The 22,357-nt window shown below is 45.4% G+C and overlaps 1 long non-coding RNA gene and 1 pseudogene across 1 annotated transcript; both read right to left on the bottom strand.

The window, feature by feature from the left end:
• Positions 1 to 682: 682 nt before the first annotated feature.
• LOC140723137 (uncharacterized) lies at positions 683 to 20,195 on the bottom strand. Its single transcript, XR_012097817.1, has 4 exons — positions 20,153 to 20,195; positions 16,416 to 16,589; positions 2,456 to 2,698; positions 683 to 806 (listed from the first exon to the last, which is right to left on the bottom strand). It is a non-coding gene; the product is annotated as an uncharacterized lncRNA (long non-coding RNA).
• LOC140723135 (uncharacterized) lies at positions 800 to 2,446 on the bottom strand (annotated as a pseudogene).
• Positions 20,196 to 22,357: the final 2,162 nt, after the last annotated feature.

Raw genomic sequence — 22,357 nt, forward strand, 5'->3', positions numbered from 1 at the left:
CTGATTTCCACACAAATAAATCAAAAGGGATTTCCCCAATCAAATCGATAATTCATCAATCAATAGCCCCCAAATCTGTTCATATCCCAGACCCACACCCCAAATTTTTTACAAACCATAATGCTTTAGAAACAAACCAGCAGCAATAGACTACACCTGGAGTCTGGTTTTGATGTTAAATCTATCTTTATTAGAATCTACTTGTAATATTGCAACTTAAACAAGATAAACAGAAGTTAACAGTGTTAAGTTTATAGATGTGTGTAAATGTAACTCCCAAACTATTGGGCTCGGGGGAAACAAGGCTTGGAGTCTTGAGATGGTAAAGTATGAAAGTTCCGTTCAACTACAGAATAGGCGATGAGAGAGAGATTTGTAATCCATGGTAAATGGCGAGAGAACGCAAATATGTAGAATTCCACAGGTTCTACGGTGGTAAAACGAGAGAACAGTTGCTGTAGATTTTATCCATCATTGTTCCAAATCCACATACAAATTATCACCAAAAGTGACTTGTCACAAGGTGTATCATCTCCAAGTGAACTACAACACCACAGCCAGGCAAGGGTTAACACATAAGTGGTCTCCACAGGATGCGCCAAATCCGATCCACTCCTATGGATCAAACAAGGTGACAACCACACATTCGATGTACGGTGAATCGATAATTAACCCACCTTGTGAGGATAGGAAAGTTCTAAACAGTGACCCTTGGCCACTAGTTCCCTGGTGTCGATCCTTCAGTTTTTCCTCCTTCGTCTCCATCTGACTCTGAGTGTCTGTGTCCTCGGTTAAAACTAAACAAGCTGCAAGCGATGTAAACAAGCTGCAAGTTAGACTGGTTCACCTTCTTAATCTCTCTCTCTTAAAATGACAGTCCACAGCAAACGAAACCCAGGGATTCATAACAACGACCAGTCCCCACTGTGAACTGACTGGTGTGCCAGTAGTTGTGATGACTGAGTGAATCCCTTCCCACAGTCTAAGCAGGTGAACGGCTTCTCCCCAGTGTGAACTAACTGATGATTCTGCAGATGGTGTGACTGAGTGAATCGCTTCCCACAGACTGAACAGGTGAACGGCCTCTCCCCAGTGTGAACTCGCTGATGTACCAGTAGGTTAGATAACTAAGTGAATCCCTTCCCACAGACTGAGCAGGTGAATGGCCTCTCCCCAGTGTGAACTCGCTGGTGTCTCTGTAGGTAGAATGACAGTATGAAACCCTTCCCACATTCTGAGCATGTGAATGGCTTCTCCCCAGTGTGAACTCGCTGATGTACCAGTAGGTTGGATGACTGAGTGAATCCCTTCCCACATTCTGAGCAGGTGAACGGCCTCTCCCCAGTGTGAACTCGCTGATGATTCTGTAGGTGGGATGACTGAGTGAATCTCTTCCCACATTCTGAGCAGCTGAATGGCCTCTCCCCAGTGTGAACTCGCTGGTGACTCTGTAAGTTAGCTAACCGAGTGAATCCCTTCCCACAGACTGAGCAGGTGAACGGCTTCTCCCCAGTGTGAACTCGCTGATGAATCTGTAGGGTGGATGACTGAGTGAATCTCTTCCCACATTCTGAGCAGGTGAACGGCTTCTCCCCAGTGTGAACTCGCTGATGACTCAGTAGGGTGGATGAATGAGTGAATCCCTTCCCACATTCTGAGCAGGTGAATGGCCTCTCCCCAGTGTGAACTCGCTGGTGACTCTGTAGGTTAGCTAACCGAGTGAATCTCTTCCCACATTCTGAGCAGGTGAACGGCTTCTCCCCAGTGTGAACTCGCTGATGACTCAGTAGGTGGGATGACTGAGTGAATCTCTTCCCACATTCTGAGCAGGTGAACGGCTTCTCCCCAGTGTGAACTCGCTGATGACTCAGTAGGTGGGATGAATGAGTGAATCCCTTCCCACAGACTGAGCAGGTGAATGGCCTCTCCCCAGTGTGAACTCGCTGATGACTCAGTAGGTGGGAGGACTGAGTGAATCTCTTCCCACAGTCTGAGCAGGTGAATGGCTTCTCCCCAGTGTGAACTCGCTGATGGCTCAGTAGGCTGGATGACTGAGTGAATCCCTTCCCACAGACTGAGCAGGTGAACGGCTTCTCCCCAGTGTGAACTCGCTGATGAATCTGTAGGGTGGATGACTGAGTGAATCTCTTCCCACATTCTGAGCAGGTGAATGGCTTCTCCCCAGTGTGAACTCGCTGATGTTCCAGTAGGGTGGATGACTGAGTGAATCCCTTCCCGCAGACTGTGCAGGTGAATGGCTGCCCCCTGGTGTGAACACGTTGGTGTGCCATTAGGTCAGATGACCGAGAGAATCCCTTTCCCGAAATTCAGCAGATGACCAGCCTCTGCCCAGTGTGATCTGACTCTTGGGTCCACAGGTGGGATGCCCGGCAGAATCCTTTCTCACACACAGAACAAATGAATGGCCTCGCCCAGTGTGAACTTGCTGATGTACCTTCAGTTGAAATGACAGAGTGAATCCATTCCCACTGTCTGAGCAGGTGAACGGCCTTTCTCCTGTGTAAAATGCCGGGCTTGCTACTTGCTTAGCTGACCGAGTGAATCCCTCCCCACAGTCTGAGCAGGAAGGATGGTTGATTGAAACCCTTGCTCCACTTCTTAAATATCTAGACAGAGACAACAAAACTGGCGTGCTGTGTTTGGGATCCCTGGAGACAAATTCCTTCTCGTTTTTAACCTGTAGAAGATTTACAAAATCCATCAATGGGTGTAGGACAACATTTCAGATGAGATTACTTGAGTTGCCAAGTTTTGATTTGGTATCACACTGTTACAGTGAGGTTAAACCCAAGTTGGAAGAGAAATCATCTCCTGACTGGGCAGAGTGCTGGTATCTGGAATGACCATCAATCCCCATATGCGTTTCAAGTTCCAACTCCTTAAAGTGCAGGGTTACAAGCTGCAGCTGGATGCATTTCTTGTAAGTGAGGGCATCAGGGACACTACAGGTCTCCCCATCTTCCCTCCAATACCCCCTCTAATTTGTAATAACCAGTGTGTACATAAGACTTGCACTGTGCATTTTTTTTACCCAGTGACAAGATGTGCACAGTGAATTTTTTTATAGAGAGGTTTTCATTTTCACAGCTAGCAAATCACTGTCAATAGGAACTTTGATCTCCTCTGGGTTCGATCCAGTTCATCTGCACTCTCACACAACCTATGTAGCTGGCCTGTAATGGGTAATGAAGGATTTTCTCACCAAAGTTTTTGCATATTGTCCATATGTGGTTTGCTTGCTAAGTTACACTTTAAAAAGTCAGATTTCCAAATATCACTCCACTTCTTCCCACTTGCAAATTTTCCAGCAACTTTTGCAACATCAGAATACACACAAGTATCACCAGTTTCTGTATTCCCCTGAAGCCTCCCCCAATGACTGACAGTGGTGAGCTTAGTGATGGCAATGCCAATGAATATGAAGGGAAGGGCAGTAGTCTGTCTCACTGGAGTCTGGCACATTTGTGATGTGAAAGCTACTTGCTTCCCCAGACAAAGGTGTTTGATATCATTATGTACTCAGAGAGAATGGGACAAAACATGCTCTCACGGGTAGAAAAGTCCAGAACAAGAGGAGGTAGAACAAGCAACACACACAAAATGCTGGAGGAACTCAGCAGGCCAGGCAGCATCTACGGAAAAGAGTACTAATGCTGAATTTTGCCGGCATTTTGTGTGAGTGTTACTTGGATTTCCAGAATCTTCAGATTTTCTCTTATTAGTGATTGGAGGTAGAACAAAGGCGATTTTCTCAACTGCTGATGTAAAAGATTTTGTTCCCTTTCTCTGAGTTCCTAATCCTTGCATTTAGATAGCTGGAGCTCAGCTCTGTCTGAAAGATCCATCGGTTCCCATTCCCTCATCAGCCGGAAGCTCCCTGGGGCCCGTGTACGGAGCGTGGGGCTGAGAGAGAGGGAAGAGGGCAGGACTGTCCCGGAATTGTTGGCCACGGTGTCCGGATTTCACAGGAATTGTTGTGAATTTGGTGTTTAAGATAAAAACATGGAGAATCGCTCTTACCTGCACCCGACATTTTCAAGGCCTTCTGTGTACTGCGCGCATGCGTGAAACTCAGGGACGTCCTCAGGCTGACGGCTGCGCATTTCATTGGCGCTTCAGCGCTGGCGAAATTTTTAACGCATGGCCCTATGGGTAATCACGGTGCCATTAACCATTTCTGCAAGCACTGGTTCAATGTCCATACCTCATTTTTTTTATAGTGTGTATAGAAAAAAATTACAGCTGTTTTAATGCAGAAAGCGGCTCCCATAAACAATATACTCAATATCAACGTGTATCTAACGCCAAAGTAAAATGCAGTTATAAAACACAGGAGATTCTGCAGTTGCTGGAAATACAGAGACGCACACACACAAAACGCTGGAGGAACTCTGCAATTCAGAGAGCAACTAAGCATCGGAGTACACAGGCTAGGCATGCTGAAGGGGCTCGGCCTAAACATTGTCTTTTTATTCCTCTCCACATTTGCTGCCTGAAATTAACCACCTTTTTTTCAGTCAACCAGTTTACAAATGTTTCTGACCTTCCTTTTGTAGCCACATCCTGCTGGTCTGATTCCTCCTCCTCCTCATAAACTCGAGACCCCATCTCTCTCTGGAGCCCCAAAGCCCTGACTCAGGCTGGCAACTTTTTGGTTTTTGACTCTGCACCATCGAAGATTTACTCACTGGTCTGCTGTCAGGCTTTAGATGCGCATTGTGTTGCGAGACCGCAGGTTCGTTTACTGTGAGTGTCGCTTTAATTGCCTGAGTGAGGTGGGGCTGTGACGTCAGACACAAGGAGAGAGAGAGAGAGAGGGAGAGAGAGAGAACGTCAAAACCACAGTCAGCTCATCGTCTTATTCACCCTGGAGAAAATCATGCGGGTGTCTAAGATGATGAGAGCATTGGTCGTGTGGATAGCCAGAGGCTTTTCCCCCAGGGCTGAAATGGCTAACACGAGGGGGAATAGGTTTAAGCTGCCTGGAAGTAGGTACAGAGGAGATGTCAGAGCTAACTTTTTTAAGCAAAGAGTGGTGTGTGTGTGGAAAGCACCACCAGCAACAGTGGTAGAGGCGGATACAATAGGGTCTTTTAAGAGACTCTCAGATAGGTACATGGAGCTTAGGAAAATAGGTGGCTATGCGGTAGAGTAATTCTGAGCAGTTTCTAGAGTAAGATACATGGTCGGCACGGCAATGTGGGACAAAGCATCTGTAAAGTGTTGTGCATTTATATGTTTCCATGAAATTCATGGGAAATCTCCTATCCCACGGAGTGGTGACTAGCTGCAACTTGTCATCTCAGGGAGAGTGAGAGGGGAATGGCAGGGAGAGATTTTGATATACTGATATGGAACAGAAACTTGGGCAGGAACCAGATGGGCCGAGTGGCCTTTCTAGTGTACATTGTGAGTGTGGTAGAGACAGTAAGTACCTGAGACATGGGATTTGATACAGAACTGATTTATCTTTCACAGATCCACAATATTAAATGCCAGTCTAGTTTAAGGCTAACATCAGCAGAACAGACTCCTCCAATGCTCAGTGACCAGGGTTCAGTCCTGGGTACGATGAGCAGCCGCAAGAACTGCAGAATCTGACAGTAACAGTCCCTCATGAACCTGCAGCTGCCTTCAGTCACCATGATGGCTAAACTTTTAACACACAGATGATTTGAACTCCCTCCCTGATGTAGGAGCGCTCAGACCGAAGATGTAGGGGAGAAGGGAAAAAAAGAGATAATAAAGTTATTTGCACCGTTAGGGATAAACAGAGAGGAAGAGGTGGAAAGTTACTTGAATGCATCTATTTTAATGCTAGGAGCATTGTAAGAAAGGTGGATGAGCTTAGAGTATGGACTGACAACTGGAAATATGATGTTGTATCTATTAGTGAAACATGGTTGCAGGAGGGGTGTGATTGGCAACTAAATATTCCTGGATTTCATTGCTCCTGGTGTGATAGAATCAGAAGGGCAAGAGGGGGAGGTATTGCAATGCTTGTCTGAGAAAATATTACAGCGGTGCTTTGACAGGATAGATTACAGGGCTCATTTAGGGAGCCTATTTGGGTAGAATTGAGGAATGGGGAAGGTATAGTAACACTTATAGGGGTGTATTATAAACCACCTGATTGGGAGCGAGAATTGGAGAAGGAAATTTGTAAGGAGATAGCAGATATTTGTAGTAAGCACAAGGTTGTGATTGTGGGAGATTTTAATTTTCTACACATAGAAACATAGAAAATAAGTGCAGGAGTAGGCCATTAGGCCCTTCAAGCCTGCACCGCCATTCAGTATGATAATGCCTGATCATCCAACTCAGAACCCTGTACCTGCTTTCACTCCATACCCCTGATCCCTTTAGCCACAAGGGCCATATCTAACTCCCTCATAAATATAGCCAATGAACCGGCCTCAACTGTTTCCTGTGGCAGAGAATTCCACAGATTCACCACTCTGTGTGTGAAGAAGTTTTCCCTCATCTTGGTCCTAAAAGGCTTCCCCTTTATCCTTAAACTGTGACCCCTCGCTCTGGACTCCCCCAACATAGGAAACAATCTTCCTGCATCTAGCCTGTCCAAACCCTTTAGAATTTTATACATTTCGATAAGATCCCCCCTCAGTCTTCTAAATTCCAGCGAATATAAGCCTTGTCGATCCAGTCTTTCTTCATATGAAAGTCCTGCCATTCCAGGAATCAATCTGTTGAACCTTCTTTGTACTCCCTCTATGGCAAGAACGTCTTTCCTCAGATTAGGGAACCAAAACTGCACACAGTACTCTGGCTGTGGCCTCACCTGGGCCTCGTACAACAGCAGTAGAACCTCCCTGCTCCTGCACTCAAATTCTCTTGCTACGAATGCCAACATACCATTTGCCTTTTTCACCGCCTGCTGTACCTGCATGCCCACTTTCAATGACTGGTGTACAATGACACCCAGGTCTCGTTACACCTCCCCTTTTCCTAATCGGCCATTCAGATAATAATCTGTTTTCCTGTTCTTGCAAACAAAGTGAATAACCTCACATTTATCCACATTAAGTTGCATCTGCCATGAATATGCCTACTCACCTAACCTATCCAAGTCACCCTGCATCCTCTTAGCATCCTCACAGCTAACACTGCCGCCCTGCTTGGTGTCATCCGCAAACTTGGAGATGCTGCATTTAATTCCCTCGTCTAAGTCATTAATATATATTGTAAACAACTGGGATCCCAGCACTGAGCCTTGCAGTACCCCACTAATGACTGCCTGCCAATCTGAAAAGGTCCCATTTATTCCCACTCTTTGCTTCCTGTTTGCCAACCAATTCTCTATCCACATCAATAACATACCCCCAATACTGTGTGCTTTAAGTTTCCACACTAATCTCCTGTGTGGGACCTTGTCAAAAGCCTTTTGAAAATCCAAATATACCACATCCACTTGTTCTCCCTTATCCATTCGACTAGTTACATCCTCAAAAAACTCTATAAGATTCGCCAGACATGATTTTCCTTTCACAAATCCATGCTGACGTTGTCCGATTATTTCACCTCTTTCCAAATGTGCTGTTATCACATTTTCACAAACAACTCTAGCATTTTCCCCACCACCGATGTCAGGCTAACCGGTCTATAATTCCCCGGTTTCTCTCTCCCTCATTTTTAAAAAAAGTGAGGTCACATTAGCCACCCTCCAATCCTCAGGAACTAATCCAGAATCTAAGGAGTTTTGAAAAATTATCACTAATTCTTGGGCTAATTTCTTAAGCACTCTGGGATGCAGACCATCTTACCCTGGGGATTTATCTGCCTTTAATCCCTTCAATTTACCTAACACCACTTCCCTACTAACATGTATTTCCCTCAGTTCCTCCATCTCACTAGACCCTCGGTCCTCTATATTTCCGGAAGATTATTTATGTCCTCCTTAGTGAAGACAGAACTAAAGTAGTTATTGAATTGGTCTGCCATGTCCTTGTTCCCTATGACCAATTCACCTGCTTATAACTGTAAGGGACCTACATTTGTCTTAACCAATCATTTTCTTTTCACTTATCTATAAAAGCTTTTACAGTCAGTTTTTATGTTCCCTGCCAGCTTTCTCTCATAATCTTTTTTCCCTTTCCTAATTAATCCCATTGTCCTCCACTGCTAGACTCTGAATTTCTCCCAGTCCTCAGGTGTGCCGCTTTTTCTGGCTAATTTGTATGTTTCTTCTTTGGACTTGATACTATCCCTAATTTCCCCTGTCAGCCACGGGTGCACTACCTTCCCTGGTTTATTGTTTTGCCAAACTGGGATGAACATTTGTTGTAGTTCATCCATGCAATCTGTAAATGCTTGCCATTGCATATGAATGTTGAGGAACCAACTAGAGAGCAGGCCATTCCACATTGGGTATTGAGCAATGAGGAAGGATTTGTTAGCAATCTTGTCGTGCGAGGCTTGGGTAAGAGTGACCATAATATGGTGGGATTCTTCATTAAGATGGAGAGTGACATAGTTAATTCAGAAACAAAGGTTCTGAACTTAAAGAAGGGTAACTTTGAAGGTATGAGACGTGAATTAGCTAAGATAGACTGCCAAATGATACTTAAAGGGTTGATGGTGGATATGCAATGGCAAGCATTTAAAGATCGCATGGATGAACTACAACAAATGTTCATCCCAGTTTGGCAAAAGAATAAACCAGGGAAGGTAGTGCACCCGTGGCTGACAAGGGAAATTAGGGATAGTATCAAGTCCAAAGAAGAAACATATAAATTAGCAAAAAAAAGCGGCACACCTGAGGACTGGGAGAAATTAAGAGACCAGTACAGGAGGACAAAGGGCTTAAATAGGAAAGGGAAAAAAGATTATGAGAGAAAGCTGGCAGGGAACATAAAAACTGACTGTAAAAGCTTTTACAGATATGTGAAAAGAGAAAGATTGGTCAAGTCAAATGTAAGGACCTTTCCAGTCAGAAACAGGTGAATTGATCATAGGGAACAAAGACATGGCAGACCAACTGAATAACTACTTTGGTTCTGTCTTCACTAAGGAGGACATAAATAATCCTCCGGAAATAGTAAGGGACCAAGGGTCTAGTGAGATGGAGGAACTGAGGGAAATACATGTTAGTAGGGAAGTGGTGTTAGGTAAATTGAAGGGATGAAAGGCAGATAAATCCTCAGGGCCAGATGGTCTGCATCCCAGAGTAGCCCAATAAATAGTGGATGCATTAGTGATAATTTTTCAAAACTCCTTAGATTCTGGATTAGTTCCTGAGGATTGGAGGGTGGCTAATGTAACCCCACTTTTTAAAAAAGGAGAGAGAGAAAAACCGGGAATTTATAGACCGGTTAGTCTGATGTTGGTGGTGGGGAAAATGCTAGAGTCGGTTATCAAAGATGTGATAACAGCACATTTGGAAAGAGGTGAAATCATCGGACAAAGTCAGCATGGATTTGTGAAAGGAAAGTCATGTCTGACGAATCTTATAGAATTGTTTGAAGATGTAACTAGTAGAGTGCATAGGGGAGAGCCAGTAGATGTGGTATATTTAGATTTTCAAAAGGCTTTTGACAAGGTCCCACACAGGAGATTAGTGTGTAAACTTAAAGCACACGGTATTGGGGGTATGGTATTGATGTGGATAGAGAATTAGTTGGCAGACAGGAAGCAAAGAGTGGGAGTAAACGGGACCTTTTCAGAATGGCAGGCAGTGACTAGTGGGGTACTGCAAGGCTCAGTGCTGGGACCCCAGTTGTTTACAATATATATTAATGATTTAGATGAGGGAATTAAATGCAGCATCTCCAAGTTTGTGGATGACACGAAGCTGGGCGGCGGTGTTAGCTGTGAGGAGGATGCTAAGAGGATGCAGGGTGACTTGGATAGGTTAGGTGAGTGGGCAAATTCATGGCAGATGCAATTTAATGTGGATAAATGTAAGGTTATTCACTTTGGTTGCAAGGACAGGAAAACAGATTATTATCTGAACGGTGGCCGATTAGGAAAAGGGGAGGTGCAATGAGACCTAGGTGTCATTGTATACCAGTCATTGAAGGGAGGCATGCAGGTACAGCAGGCGGTGAAAAAGGCAAAAGGTATGCTAGCATTCATAGCAAAAGGATTTGAGTACAGGAGCAGGGAGGTTCTACTGCAGTTGTACAAGGCCTTGGTGAGACCGCACCTAGTGAGCAGTTTTGGTCCCCTAAACTGACGAAAGACATTCTTGCCATAGAGGGAGTACAAAGAAGGTTCACCAGATTGACTCCTGGGATGGCAGGACTTTCACATGAAGAAAGACTGGATCGACTAGGCTTATACTCACTGGAATTTTGAAGATTGATGGGGGATCTTATTGAAACGTATACAATTCTAAAGGGATTGGATAGGCTAGATGCAGGAAGATTGTTTCCAATGTTGGAGAAGTCCAGAACGAGGGGTCACAGTTTAAGGTTAAAGGGGAAGACTTTTAGGACCGAGATGAGGAAAAACTTCTTCACACAGAGAGTGGAGAATCTGTGGAATTCTCTGCTACAGGAAACAGTTGAGGCCAGTTCATTGGCTGTATTTAGATATGGCCCTTGTGGCTAAAGGGATCGGGGGTATGGAGAGAAAGCAGGTACAGGGTTCTGAGTTGGATGATCAGCCATGATCATACTGAATGGCGGTGCAGACTCGAAGGCCCGAATGGCCTACTACACCTATTTTCTATGCTTCTATCCACCGTCAACCCTTTAAATATCATTTGCCAGTCTGTCTTAGCTAATTCACGTCTCATATCTTCAAAGTTGCCCTTCTTTAAGTTCAGAACATTTGGTTCTGAATTAACTATGTCACTCACCATCTAAATGAAATATTCCACCATATTTTGGTCGCTCTTACACAAGAGGCTTCGCATGAGAAGATTGCAAATTAACCCTTCCTCATTGCTCAATACCCAGTCTAGAATGGCCTGCTCTCTAGTTGGTTCCTCGACATGTTGGTTCAGAAAACCATCCTGCACACATTCTAAGAAATCCTCTTCCTCAGCACCCTTACCAATTTGGTTCACCCAATCTATATGTAGATTGAAGTCACCCATTATAACTGATGTTTCTTTTTTGCACGCATTTCTAATTTCCTGTTTAATGCCATCCCCAACTTCACTACTACTGTTAGGTGGCCTGTACACAACTCCCACCAGCGTTTTATGCCCCTTAGTGTTACGCAGCTCTACCCATATTGATTGCACATCCTCCAGGCTAATGTCCTTCCTTTCTATTGCGTTAATCTCTTCTCTAACCAGCAAAGCTACCCTACCTCCTTTTGTTTCCTGTCTATCCCTCCTGAATATTGAATATCCCTGGATGTTGAGCTCCTATCCTTGGTCACCCTGGAGCCATCTCTCTGTGATTCCAACTATATCATATTCATTAATAACTATCTGCACATTCAATTCATCCATCTTATTATGAATGCTCCTTGCATTGACACACAAAGCCTTCAGGCTTGTTTTTACAACACTCTTAGCCCTTATACAATTATGTTGAAAAGTGGCCCTTTTTGATTTTTGCCCTGGATTTGACTGCCTGCCACTTTTACTTTTCACCTTACTACTTTTTGCTTCTACTCTCATTTTGCACCCCTCTGTCTCTCTGCACTTGTTCCTATCCCCCTGCCACATTAGTTTAAATCCTCCTGAACAGCAGTAGCAAATGCTCCCCCTAGGACTAGGAGGAGGGACAGCCCTCAGTGAATCTTGTGTATGCTCCCTGGAAGCCTCAAGAAATGATAATGATCATGAATCAGGCCCCAGATAGAAAAGAAAAACCAGCACAGTTTGCTCAGTGTGTCCACAGTACTATACAAATGTTTAATGCGACTCTGCAAGATTTATTCGGTCTCTCCTGCATGATTCTCTCAGCTGATGAGGGGTGGAAATGGAAGGCAGAATTGAGATACCAAACCTATCAGGAGTTACAGATGGGAAAACATAATGAGAATGAACAGATGGACCAGATCATTCAAGCCTTGGAAAGGGCTCTCCAGCAACCTGTAAACATCACTAAAGTACCTGAATGTAAACCTAAGCCTGGGGAATCGGGACCAGACTATTGAGAGCGATTTGTGGCCTGCTACGGCACCTTCGCAGGAGACCAAGACTTTAATGATGGGAATCTGTCCCCCCAGTTCAATGCTCTACTGCTCCAATGCTTAGCAACTAAGTTCGCCAACATGATTAAAACAAATAATATGGATTGGACTGACAATGACCGAAATCTAATGCGACGAGCTTTGACATATCATTAGGACCCAACTTTCGAATCTCGATCAACCCTGAAGGGAACTAATATTAAAGGTGAATATGCTCAGCTGGAAGAAGGACGCGAGCAGGCTATATCTGAGGAACAGAAATGGGAACAAAAACCTACCAAGGGACAGGTGGGGACAACAACCCGTTTAGAAATTGACAAGAAGATGCTTCCAACCATGAGTGCCAACCGTCAGGAAGAGCCCAATGTAATATTGCAAGTTGCTGGAAATCCAGTTCCATTTATGATTGATATGAGGGCAACCACAACCAGTCTCGATCAGGAAATAGTATCGGAAAAGTGATTCCAGCTATCAGATGCTACAATCACTCTGTCTGGGTTCGAAGGCATGGAACGTACGTATTCACGTACCCAGCCACTGCAGGTGGAATTCCAGGGGAACCAGTGTGAGGTTTCATTTACAGTCACCACCAGATGGGGGTGTAATCTAGCAGGGAGAGACTTGCTCTGTCTGTTGGAAGTCGAGATTCTTTGCACAGACAATGCTGTCACCCTTGACAGGTGAACAACCGACAGCTTCCCCAGTTTCCGACCCCCAAGTGGAGGGCACTTAATTTGGACTCCACTCCTTCTGCCAGCAGCCGACCCTCATGTGACTCTGTGCTTTGACCCTACGGGGTGCGCCACTGAGGAAAGCCAATATTATGCACCCCTCGATGGACAGAAGTTCCCAGTCACGGTGATTAGACAGGTTAAAGGAAGAGACGGTATTGCATTACTGGCCGAATTTCCAGATTTCCTTTGGCGACAGACAGAACTGGTAGCTCCCCATAGCACCATTAGGGTTTGCACTAGGTTCAAGCCAAAGAGCCCAGGGTTCCTGGCCTACACCCTAACGAAACAAGCCTCCAGCACCGAGGGAAACTGGCAAGACTTGGCCACGGGTCTAGTCCAATATGGGAAGGAGTCTGAGGTGAAGACGGGATATCTGGTAAGACAACCTTTTAATATTGACCGATCCCAAGACGCTGTACCCCATCTCTGTGCAATTTCAGGCCAAGAAGTCTGTTGCACCAACTGCCCCCCTGTCCGGATCACCACGAAAGAAGGACAGACGCTCCCATCCATTTAGCAATATCCCCTCAATCCCGAGGCAACGTTTTATGAGGATGGAAGCTCTTTTGTGGATCCAGCAGGATAACAATATTCTGACTATGCAATAATGATGGACGGTGAAGTAATTAAGCAGGCATCTTTTGAAGCAGCTGTCTCCACCCAGAAGGCTGAGCTGTTTGCTCTGACTTGTGCCTGTATCCCAGCAACAGACTAAAGTGGGAACGTTTACACAGACTCCCGTTATGCATTTGGAATTGTACATGACTACGAGGCTCTCTGGGAACGTGGGGATTCCTAACTTCCTCTGGCCAGCCCATTAGTAATGCCACCTTTGTAAACAACTTACTCACTGCTGTACAGTTATCTCGAGTTTTGTTCTTCTCAGGGGGCGCCTCTGAGGAGGAGTGAAAACTGTGGTCCCAGATGGGGTGCCAGAAAGACCCCAACACATAGGTTTTTGGATCACCCCAGTGGAACAGGTTTGTGTTCCTACACAGTTTTTACCAATATTGGCCGATTATATACATAATTGTACACACCTGGGAAAGGAGGTAATGGTTGGTAACCTGTACCCTGCACACCGGGTACAACTCCCTTGCCAGGTGGACCTTTTTGTGTCTACAAGTTGATTTTATTGAATTACCTAGAGTACATTGCTATAGATGCTGCTTAGATATTATTGATGTGTTTAGTAGACTACCAATAATACTGTTATGACTGTTGTGAGGGTATTATTACGGGAAATACTTCCCAGGTACGGCCTGGCAGAGATGCTGAGCTCTGACAATGACCCACACTTTGTGGTGAAAGTAAACAAAGGGGTACGTAACGAACTAGCTATCCAGCAACAATTCCACTGTGTACACCACCCACGGGCCGCTGGCAGAGTGGAGAGAGCCAATGGCACTCTGAAGAGAAAACTGGCCAGACTAACAGTGGAGACTGGACTCACATGGTTGATGGTCCTACCGTTACCCAGTTCCACATGAGGGTTACCCCACAGGGGAAAACAGGGTTGTCACCAGCTGAAATTATTTATGGATGGCCCATGAAGACACCCTGGGGACTAAGACCTTGTGTACCATTGCTCCCAGAAAGTCTACCAGCAAAATTGGATATTCATACCCGAGGGGAAGACATGGGGAAATATATATGCCAACTAACCAAAATTTTCCAAGCATACATTCACAGGTATGACAGGCTTACAAGGAAGAGAACTACACTGCACCATGGAACCTGGGATTTTTTTTCCTGATGAAGAACTGGGATTGAGGGAAACTCGGACTGCGGTGGAGAGGACCAGATCAGGTGTTACCGACCACTCCCATGGCTGTGAAACTGAAGGGGCAATCTCGGTGGATACATCATTAGGCGCCAAAGATGTTACTGAAGGAACTGAGTAGAAGGTCTCTCTCGGACTAATGGAAAATGTATTGGTTGTTAGTGGTGTTCATGTTTATGTCTTTGAGAGGGCTCACCCCAGCATCCGGGGGCCCCCATGTTAACACATTTCCATCTTTCTGTCATACCTATGCCAAACAGGTAGAACTAGGGGCCTGCTGGGTTTGTGCTGAAATTCCACAGCATGGTAAGACTATGATTCCAATGTCAGTAATCCTGCTCAACCAGAGTGAGGAACTCTCAGCCTGGGCTTTCTCAAAAAACATCTGGGGAAGTGAGATGAGGACCTGTGGTCCAGTCAGAGATGACTGTGGCTGTCAGTGTTTTGAGGGATGGTGTCTCAGGCCCCCATCAAACGGAACTTCCAATACTGGGAAACATGCATCCTGGCCATACTTGCAGGTGCCCAGCAGCGGAGAGGAACAATTGAGACTGATTGATTTTGGATGATCGCTTTTCTCTCCTATGGAGTAGCCGGGAATTCATGAGAGATAATCAATTTGGATACAGCACTTGAGGAGCTGGCCACAATACTGCAGGGGCCCTGACAGAAACACAGGCCCAAGTAACAGAAATATCCACTGAAATGATTGCAATCTGGCAAACAGTCATACAGAATCATACAGCTTTAGAGTTTATCCCAGATGAGAAAGAGGGAACCTGTGCTGTTATTGACACAGAATGCTGCACGTATATCCCTGATGAATCTACTAACATTACACCCCTCTCCGAGCACACTGCAAAGGAGATTGACAGCATCAAGAAAGTAGGGCAGGATTTACACGGGTTCACCGAAGGGTCGAAATGGTGATCTTTGAAGGCCTGTTTGGTAATATGTGGGGCATGATACTGCATTATGTCCTAACAGTTGTACATATCTTTGTTACAATTACTGTTGTACCCTGTCTTTACCCACTGATAAGTCAATGCTGTCATCAGTTGCTTTCTCTGTAAGAAGTTACTGTGTTGTTGATAATGTAATGATCAAAAGGAGGGAAGGATAAAGTCTGTAAAATGGTTAACACTTCGTTAAACAATAGCAGCCTGTTTTTCTGAAAGAAACTGCTGATGATCAACCGATGTGCTGAGCCATGTTTCTTCTTGTGGGTAGCTGGCTAGAGGTTCAAGATGCTTATCTCCTTGCGCATTCACATGTAGAGATAGGATAGCTTCAGTCTGTTCTGTGTGTGTAAACCATTATGACTATTTTGTAGTTTGTCTTTAGGGGCTACAGCCTGTCATGTAGTAAATATCTTTGGCTCCAGCCTGTCTTGTGTGGGGGTATCTGGATGGATATATCTGTGGTGTAAGGGGAATTGTTAGTCAGTTAGTGGATTGGGTGGGAACAGTCACAGACTGTTCCTGTTTGAGCGACTAACTAAGTAAGCCCCGGGTGCTTGGAATAAAGAGTTTGTACCGTATGGTCTCAGAGTGACTTTATCCAGATTCGACTTCCACAGAGTGGGAGTGGTTTTAAAGGGCTGGGCTGCTGGAAGCACATTACCAGACCTGGTGTGATTGCAACTGCGTCTGACAGAGGCATAAATGGTTATTCTGGGCACATTCAGTCTCACCAACTATTTCCCACCTTCTATTGTACAGGTATGTAATGTATAAAGGACCAGTGTTTGAGTAAATGAGACTCACCAAACTTCCTCCTCACTGACTCACTGGGATCTCCAAGTCAGCTGATTCGGAGTTGTTCTCTCCAGTTGATGCTCTCAGTCCTCGGGCCAGTTCACTTGTTGCTATTCCCACATCTTTAGCCATGGTTTGCTTCCAGCTGGGGTTTTTTCTTCCAATAAACCTCTCACCACAGGTCTAACATTAACCAGAGAGATAATGAAGCACATTAACAATGAAAAGGAGAACCAAACATTTCTGCTTAATGTTACTAAGAACAAAACTCACTGAAACTTAAACGTTGAAGCCAAATATAATAATCTCAGTGAACAATCTTTTATTGTCCCTCACACATCACAAAACAATATGGGATAAGAAGGAGCCATCATTCTGTCATGGTAATACATAAGACACAGGAACAGGATTAGGTGATTTGATCCATCTGGGCTATAAATGTGCAGGAGCAATGTGTGGTTAAGTGCCATGCTCAAGGATACAACGCACTGCCTGGCCTGAGGCTCAAACTCATGACCTTCAGATTGCTTAACCACTCGGCCACATGCACATCACAGAAACCACTCTCCCCCCTAGACTTCCCAGTCCCTCGGTAAAGCAGGCAGTGAAATCAAAGATCCCCACAACCTGGAACGTTCTCCTTTCTCACCCACCCCAATCCGGGAGAAGAAGCATCAGCCGGAAAGCTCAAGGACAAATGTGAGCTGCCTCAGGAAGTGTGGCGAGTTGGGGGAAGTTAATGAGACTCAGTGACCAACATCAGATTCCCCAACACAACATAGAGGAAGCATCCTGACCCAGCCAGGGACTCTAAGCACACAACGTCATCTTGCATCACAAAGTGAAGGGTAGGGAAGATCTGCAGTAAACAGCCTCACGTGACCTGTTGGTGGGTCTCCCATTTCAAATCTGCGGAAATAGACAGCCTGGGCTCCAGGTTTGGATCGTTCAATGCAGATTAAGTGAAGTCTACACATTTTTGACCAGCCCAGATAATCGGAAAATAAATGAGTAATTGGTCATCAGTTCGGGGCTCACGGCCAACATCGGATCTCCCCGCTTGGGATCGGTCTCAGTACTCACCGATGGGAACACGATATCTTCGGCCTACAGACACTGATCCCGACCCCTGGCTCCCCCACCCAGGAGGTGAGGACCCTTCGCTCGATCCCACAGATGATGCACTTCAGCACTGAGCGGAAAAGAAAACACCGCCCGGCCAGAGACAGTGAACATGCGCGAAGTGAGTGTCACATCATCCGGAGGGCAGGGCCTCGGAAACAGATGCACAGGTGCTGCCCAACTGCTGTTAAATGGGAGGGGCAAACGGGATCACGTGACCAGTGGGGTCTCCCAGCCCAGGCAGAGTTTTCCAGCTACCCACCATTCTGTGTAAAGAAACAAACTTGCTGCTTACATCTCCTCTCACCATAATTATATTAGACATTTCAACCCCCAGGAAAAATAGATTGTCTGTCCACTCAGAATCAGAATCAGGTTTATCATCACCGGTGTGTGTCATGAAATTTGAAAACTGTGCAGCAGCAGTTCAATGCAATACATATTATAGAAGGGAAAAAAAAAACCAAAATAAAATAATAAAAATAAACAACTAAATCATTTACAGTATATCTGTGACCCTTACTCTTTGTGATTTTGATAAATGACCTGGATGAGGAAGTGGAGGGATGGGTTAGCAAGTTTGCTGATGACACAAAGGTTGGGGGAGTTGTGGATAGTGTAGATGACTGTCAGAGGTTTCAGTGGGACATTGATAGGTTGCAAAAATGGGCTGAAAAGTGGCAGATGGAGTTCAACCAGGATAAGTGTGAAGTGGTTCATTTTGTTAGGTCAAACATGATGGTAGAATATAACATTAATGGTAAGACTCTTGGCAGTGTGCAGGATCAGAGGGATCCTGGTGTCCCAGTCCATAGGACACTCAAAGCTGCTACGCAGGTCGACTCTGTGGTTAAGAAGGCATATGATGCATTGACCTTCATCAATCGTGGGATTGAATTTAGGAGCCGAGAGGTAATGTTGCAGCTATATGTGACGCTGGTCACACCCCACTGTGCTCAATTCTGGTTGCCTCACTACACGAAGCATGTGGAAACCATAGAAAGGGTGCAGAGGAGATTTACACAGACGTTGCCTGGATTGGGGAGCATACCTTATTAGAATAGTTTGAGTGAACTTGGCCTTTTCTACTTGGAGCAACGGAGGATGAGAGGTGGCCTGATAAAGGTGTATAAGATGATGAGAGGCATTGATCGTGTGGATAGTCAGAGACTTTTCCCCAGGTCTGAAATGGTTATGACAAGACAGCACAATAGGTACCTGGAGAAAAATAAAGAAATACTAGCTTAGAAAAATAGAGGGTTATGGGTAACCATAGTAATTCCTAAGGTAGGGACATGTTGGCACAACTTTGTGAGCCTAAGGGCTTGTATTGTGCTGTAGGTTTTCTTTGTTTCTGTGAATAAATTAAAAATCATGCAGCAAACAGAAATACTATATATTTTAAATGTTAGGTAGTGTTCAAGGGTTCAATATCCATTTAGCAATCACTGAGTGTGAGCATTCAGACTTCTGTACCTCCTTACCTGCTGGTAACATTGAGAAAACCACATGCCCTGGGTGCTGGAGGTCCTTGATAATGGACGCTGCCTTTCTGAGACATGGCTTCTAATCCTCTGGTAATCTTATAAACGTCCATCCAGTCTCACCCCAGCTGGCACGGCTCCGGAGAAAACGACACAATTTTGTCCAACCTCCCGTTAAAGCTCAGGCCCTCTAATCCAGGCAATATCCTGGTAAACCTTTTCTGCGCCCTCTCCAAAGCCCCGATATCCTTCCGAGAATGGGGGCGACCAGAACTGTATGAAACACGCCAGATGTGGGCCAACTAGTTTTAGAAAGCTGCAACACAACTTCCCGACTTTTGAACTCAATGCTTCAACTGATAAAGACAACCATGCCATTTGCCTTCTTAACCACCCGATCAATCTGTGCAGTCTCTTTCAGGGAGCGATAAACTTGGAGTCTAAGATCCCTCTGATCATCAACACTGTTCAGGGTTTTGCATTTAACAGTGTACTGTCTCATGCATTCGACCTACCGAGCTGCCAAGATGATCATCACTGATCAAATCTCACTGAGATTTCTCAGGTCCTGTTGAATTTATTGCCAAGTGCACAAGTACGGGAAGGTACAGGTACAGAGAAACACTGACTTGTAGCAGCATCACAGGCAAGTACATTCAGATAACACACGGAACACAAATTGTACAATTCTCTGTCAGTAACAAGATAGAAACATGTTTTACTTCATCCTGCTAATAGGACCAGAACAACAGGGGCTGAGCGGCGGCTCATCTCAGACGGTTCGGTGTGAAGGTATCACAACCCGGACCGACCCCGGCAGATTCTGTGAAGGAAGCGAGGCGAGGCCGCCAGTTCGGGAAAGTTCATCCCCTCCCCCTTCAGGTTTCACCGATCTCCTTGTGTTTCTCTCTTCCCTCCCCACCCCCATCTTTTATTCTCCAGTCCTACCGAAGGGTTTCGGCCGGTAATGTCGACTGTATTCTTCCCCTAGATGCTGCCCGGCCTGCTGAGTTCCTCCGGCATTTTGTGTGCGTTGCTCGCATTTCGAGCAACTGCAGATTTTCTCTTGTTTGAGTTCGGGAAAGTTAACTCACCGCTCAACGTCAGACCTCCCCGCTCGGGACCGGCTTCAATACTCACCGAAGGGAAATTGTTGGTGTTGCCCCGCAGAGAATAATCCGTCTCTGGCTCCCCGTCCAAGGGGGCGAGGACCCCCTCCCGATCCCGATCCGAATCCGAATCCCGAACCCGGACCCGCAGCTGACCCAGTTCCACAAAGAACGAAAAAAAACTGCCTGGCTCGGACCTGTGAGCATGCGCAATGTGCTTCTTATTGCGTCACAGGCGGTGGGCGGGACCACGGAAACAAACCCGCAAATGCTGCCGATCACGTTTCGCTGGAGGGTCTCCCATGTGACCGGTGACTGTTCCTCGCCCTTCACATCTGCCCTTCCCACCGCCGCATTTCCCACATTATTTCATTATTTCCCTATATCATTTCCATACGTATTTAGATTTTCCTTCCATATCTTCCCCGATCCCTTTCCCTCCAGCCCCAGGTCACAGAGTTCTCAGAGTTATAGTTTTGATTCACTTCCCATCCCGACACACAATTCAGACCCACACAGAAAATGAGCTGGTTTCTTTTAAATCCGTCAACACACACAAAATGCTGGTGGAACGCAGCAGGTCAGACAGCATCTATAGGGAGAAGCGCTGTCGACGCTTCGGGCCGAGACCCTTCGTCAGTCCTGAAACGTTCCGAAACGTGGACAGCGCTTCTCCCTATAGATGCTGCCTAACCTGCTGCGTTCCACCGGCATTTTGTGTGTGTTGCTTGAATTTCCAGCATCTGCAGATTTCCTCGTGTTTGTCATTTAAATCAGTCTATGTTTATAAACACTCATTTCTATTCACATTCCTCTGGCCTCACTGGACAGGAACACTGAAACATTAAGTGAGAAACAACAAGAGGAGGCCATTCGGCCCCTTTAACCATCAGCAAGATGGAGGCTACTCTCCCATCTCAGCCACATGCTTATATCGATCCTCATTTTCTCGATCCCTTGGGTCTCCACAAATCTGCCAGCCTCTGTTTTATGTGAGGACGATCACCGAGTCTTCAACACCCTCTGTAGTGTGGATTTACAGACATTCACCACCCTCGGCGTGGAGACATTTCCCCTCATCTCAGTCCCGACATTTTCACTGCCATCATATTTGACCTACTAAAATGAACCACTTGACACTTACCTGGGCTGAACTCCATCTGCCACTTCTCAGCCCTGTTCTGCATCCTATCAATGTTCCGCAGTAAACTCTGACAGCCATCCACACTATCCACAAAACATCCAACCTTTGTGTCATCAGCAAACTTACCAACCCATCCCTCCACATCCTCATCCAGGTCATTTATAGAAAAACACAAAGAGTAAGGGTCCCAGAACAGATCCCTGAGGCACTCCACTGGTCACCGGCCTCCATGCAGAATATGACCCATCTACAACCACTCTTTGCCTTCAGTGGGCAAGCCAGTTCTGGATCCACAAAGCAATGTCCCCTTGGATCCCATGCCTCCTTACTTTCTCAATAAGCCTTACATGGGTTACCTTATCAAATGCCTTGCTGAAATCCATATACACTACATCTACTGCTCTTTCTTCATCAATGTGTTTAGTCACATCATCAAAAAATTCAATCGGGCTCGTAAGGCACGACCTGTCCTTCACAAAGTCATGCTGACTATTACTAATCATATTATACCTCTCCAAATGTTCATATCCATAGCGACTTATCCAACTTGATGCTTTCCAAAAGCTGCAAGACATCCTCTTTCTTAATATCTACATGCTCAAGCTTTTCAGTCTGCTGCAAGTCATCAGTACAATCAGTAAGATCTTTTTCCATAGTGAGAACTGAAGTAAACTATTCATTAAGTACCTCTGCTATTTCCTCCGGTTCAAAACACACTTTCCCACTGTCACACTTGATATTTCAGGGTGAAAGGTGAAATATTTTTGGAGAATCTCAAGGGGGATTCTTCACTCAGAGGTTGGTGAGAGTGTGGAATGAGTTGCCAGTGAAAGTGGTGGATGTGGGTTCGAGTTAGACACTAAAGAGAAATTTGGGTAAGGACATGGATGGGAAGTGTATGCAGGTTGTTTGCAGTAAAAACAAAAACGGGTCCGTATTGACTAGAAGGGCCGAAAAGCCTGTTCCAGTGCTGCTGGGCTCTGTGACTCTAATAATATTCTGATTTGTAATTTCCACAGTCATGTGCTTTGCTGCTAATTATCGAACCCAGTAATTTACAGAATGGGTTTAGAGGCTGCCCAGTGACTGTTC

Source organism: Hemitrygon akajei, unplaced genomic scaffold (genome assembly GCF_048418815.1).
Source record: "Hemitrygon akajei unplaced genomic scaffold, sHemAka1.3 Scf000102, whole genome shotgun sequence".
Lineage (NCBI taxonomy): Eukaryota > Metazoa > Chordata > Chondrichthyes > Myliobatiformes > Dasyatidae > Hemitrygon > Hemitrygon akajei.